Genomic DNA, 4,722 nt, shown 5'->3' on the forward strand with positions numbered 1-4,722 from the left:
GTACCAAAGTCAGGAGGTGACCATTCCTCATGGACATTATATGAAGGAAGAGAGTATTTGCTATCATGAAGAGCAGTCATCTCCCATCAATTGGTCTCAACACTATCATGAAGTGGAACCATGTCCCATCAATTGGTCTCCACAATATCATGAAGAACAACATTTTCTTGAGATTTCAGAAAAGTTGTTAGAAGCAAGTTCTACCTTAGAAGAAGCAAGTTCTGCTTTAGAAGAAGTACAATTTGCCTATAAAGAGATGATGTCAGCTTTTCATAGCCACAGTAAGGCCCATATTCAACTACTGCAATCCACCATGGCCAAGACAGAGGTTCACTTCAAGCAAATATCAGAGATCCTCAAAGAAGAAGGGCTCCAAGATCAATTGGTGGCAAATTACAATGGACAATACATGAAGGAATAGTGCACCTACTATGATGAGCAAGCTATCACATTGAGGAGGGAAGAAGTGGTTGAATGTAAAGAGGAAGAATGGAAGGAGGAGAAAATTGAGGTTCCATTACAACCACATCGGGAAAAAGAAGAGAGCACTGAGATTTCTTCAACATTAGCTCTTATTCCCGAAGTCCCAAAAGTCCAGGAGAGAAGTCTGTTAGAGCTACCAAATGAGCAAATTGAGGACATCAAGATTGAAAAGCTCCTCGAGTATTCTTCTTATTTTATTCTAGTTCATGATTCCCTTCCGGATGAGAAACTGTTTGAGAAGACTCAGAGTGGTCCACCTCAATCTACAGACATTTGGAATCACCCTGTAATAGGAAAAATTCATTCTCTTTGGTGCAAGAGAAGAAAAGACTAGTGTTTCAAGTTTAAGAGATGGACAACAGTCTGGCTGAAGACATTAAACTTAGCACTCATGGGAGGCACCCCATAGCATATCCTTTTTATTTCTTTGATTATTTTTAATTTTTTCCATTGTTATTTTAGTGTTTTGTTTTTCAGGGACAAGTGTGCTTGCATTCAAGTTTGGGGGTGTGCTTCCAGCCATGCTATTCCAGCCAGTTTCAGCCATCTTCAAGGTAAGATCTTTCCGTGTTATACACACATTGGGGACAATGTGTAATTTAAGTTTGGGGGTATGGGAGACTCATTTACACACAGTTGCTCCCAATTTTTGAAAAAATAAAAAATAAAAAATTGCAAGTTCATGTTTGTCTTAAAATTTTGGTTGATCTGAAAGAATTGTGATTTGATTTCATTAGTGAGCTTAAAATTTTGAACACATGATCCGATGACAGAGTTTTTCAGTTTGGTTACTTGCTTTAGGCATTTAAGAATTCACATATTTGATCTGATTTGACACAAGCACATTAGCACATAATTTGTAGGGTATAACATGAAAGTCTAATGTGTGTGTTTCTATGTCTTGGGTAAAAACTTGATGACTTATTAGATGGATACTTTGGCATATATATAATAATAATAATAATAATAACAAATGATCATTGATAAGCTTTTCACTAAGTAACTGGACCTCTTGCCTCAATAAACAGTGAGTGTTCACGTCAAAAGGTGAAGAATTTTGATTTGGTTAATGTCATGTTTAGTTTTGTTTCGTAGCTTTTTTGACTCGAGTTAGTAAGTCCTTATGGGTGTCTTTACACCTAATGCCCTAAAACCACCTAGTTTGGGAGTCATTGACATTACACTCGTTACATGGGTCAACTAGAGAGCTTAAGGGAACCAAACATTGCACAACCTGACCAAGAAAAAAAAAAAAAAAAAAAAAAAAGCGGGAGAGAAAGAAAAAGAAAGTTATGCCATAGTTATTCATTCTGATGGAAATTTTAGTGAACTTTGAGATATTAAGGCATTGCACCTTGGAATTACTTGGAAGCTTCATAGTTTTGTGTGAGTTCACTTTACACTATTTCAAATTTGTGATGCCTTAGCCTGCCTTTTGTAAGTAATTAGACTTAAAAATTCCAATTCATTATGAAGATAGAGTTTACCTTTTCAAGCTTGCCAATGAATGAAAACCATGGTTTTGAGTGATACTTAGATTTTTGGATAACATGACTTGTGCATAGTGTTTGTGGGTCACATTCTTGGAAAACCCTCACGAGACTTCACTCGTCCTCTAGGGAATGCCTAGAGGTTTAAAAGGTTTGTTGCATACGTTAAATACAATCGTGCATCCGACAAAAGATGGATTTATCTTTTTGTTTTATGTTTTTCATTTTGTTTTTAGTTTCATATTGCTAAGGGACTAGCAATATGTAAGTTTTGGGGTGTGATAAGTGCTAAAATATACGTATTTAGCCCCTTAACTTATATTTGTTAATTCCTTAGTTTTGTTAGTTTGTGCCATTTTATTTCTTTTATGTGTTTTCTGTGTTTTTGTAGGCTTTCGGAAAAAGAGAAAGCATTTCTAAACTACGGGGCTTAAAGAGCAAATTTGGGAAAAGCTAGAGATTTTGACAGTGTGGTCGATCGCAGGTGCGATCGAGCGTACTTTTAAAGAACGTCCAGACAAGCACAGTCTTGAGCTTGTGCGCCAAGCTCTACAAGGATAGAACCAAGGCATATCATGATAAGCAGCTGGTCAAGAAGGAGTTTCATGTGGGATAGAACGTGTTGATCTATAATTCGAGGTTAAGACTCTTCCTTGGTAAGCTTAAGTCTAGATGGTTTGGTCCTTGTGTTGTCACCAAAGTGTTTCCTCATGGAGCTTTGGAGGTTCATAGTCTAGAAAAGAATTAGACATTCAAGGTGAATGGACACAAAGTAAAGTCATACCTTGAATTGAAATTGGTGCCAAGAGATGAGGATTTGGCACTCCAGTCTGTTCAATATGCAACACCACCAAGAGCACTCGAGCCACATTCGGTGGAATTCAAGTGCATCTCCCAAAGATAGTAGCACTGAAGCTACTGTCAAAAGCGTTTGAGCAATCCAGGACTCAAGCGCATCTGTTCAGATCAGTGGTACTGAGGCCACTGAGTATGGTAAAAAAAAAAATCTCTATCCTTTTTAACTTATATTTTCTTTTCAATTATGTCAATTTGAATTTTTAGTTTTTCTTTATTTTGCGTAGTAAGTTTAGTGTTTTATTTTATTTATATTTCGTTGTCTGTTTTTCTTTACTTAGATACAATGTTGTTCAATTTCGAAAAAACCTAAAAATAAAAAAAATAAAAAAAAAATTGTTGCATTCTGTTTCTGCGAATGAGCGCATTCTCACCACACACGTATAGTTCAGTTCTGCTAGTGTGAACATGTGCATTTCCACCACACACGCACACCTCTAGGTGACTGCAATCAAGCACACCTTACAGTGCAATCGATCGCACTCGAACAGAGGCACACGTGACCTATTTTTAGGTTATTTCCCCCTTTCCCCTGTTATTTCTCCATAGCGCAACCAACCTCCATCTCCGATCACCTCTGCACCGCACACCGCCGCACACTCCACCAACCTTTCCCTCCATCCCTTTTTCCTTCTATCTCCCCAGTACTTCCCTACCCCGTACTTATGTTTTTCTCCCTTTACTCCATTTTTTTTTTCTCTATTTTGACAAGCACAATTTGTAGCTACGGATTGTGCTTCATCTTTTGTGTTGGTTTTATTTATTTTGCATGGGGTTGAAGCCATTTTTATATTGGTTTTACACCACTTGCTTTTGGGAGTGCACGCTACCTGTTGCGGAGTTTAAGCGCCATGGGTTACAGGTCTAAACCAATCTGAACAATGCCTAGAGCTCAAGTTTCGTCTTCTCGATCTTCTGAAACTCAAGCCATAGACTCCCGACCCACATTTGAGTAGAGGGAGCTTCTTTTTTAGACAATATTTGCAATAGAAGACGACTTCAAGCACTTTGAAGCTACTCAATGGGCGGTTGAAGAGTTTAAGCACCGTGGGTTGAAGAGATTGTTCAAGCCCGTTACTTCCACCGCCTACAAAAGCCTCATCACACAGTTCTATAAGCACCTCTCTTACGACTGCACCAAGTTGGGTGTCATGTCCACATCAGTACAGGGCAAGGATATGGAGGTCACATCACCAACATAGCCATTGCTTTAAAGTGCAATGATGATCACCCTCCAGAAGATGCACAGTTTGAAGAGTAACTCCCAAGTTCTACATTGCGGAAATCATTGAGGACATGTGTGGGGGGCAGTTTGCGGACAAGCACAACAATGTTGGCAGCACGGCCAAGATGCCTCCAAGACTCTGGCTCGCGGACTCTATTTTGCATCGCAATGCATTCCCCTTGGGACACAAAATTCAGATGCGAGACCTGTTCCTCCAAGCACTTTACGCCTTTCATAAAGGTTTTTGGTGTTCCATTTCTGCGCTCATTTGGAGCCAGATTTATAAATTTTGAGACGGGGTGCATGTACCAGGATCCAACACTACAAATAAATGGGGGTTACCTTTCCCATTTTTACTCACTCATATTCTTATGCAAAAGGGCATTAAGGGCACCTCAACAGATGGACCTGTCAAAGAACATCCAAAATTTGGCAAAATCCAGTGGAGCCAAAGCCAATCACACATGCCAAGGGTACCTCAAGCACCAGCAACTGAGGTAGAGAGAGTAGTGGAGGCGGAGCGCACCATGGGCATATCACAGTACCAGTACATTTGTGATGAGTTTTCATTCCTCTGGTATGAGCTAGCTGACCATAGAAGGGAAGCTCGGGAGGACAAGTTCTTGGTTGAACAACGTTTAAAGGCACAAGAAGAACTACTGCGGAAGC

This window comes from Corylus avellana, chromosome ca8 (genome assembly GCF_901000735.1).
Source record: "Corylus avellana chromosome ca8, CavTom2PMs-1.0".
NCBI classification, from domain to species: Eukaryota; Viridiplantae; Streptophyta; class Magnoliopsida; order Fagales; family Betulaceae; genus Corylus; species Corylus avellana.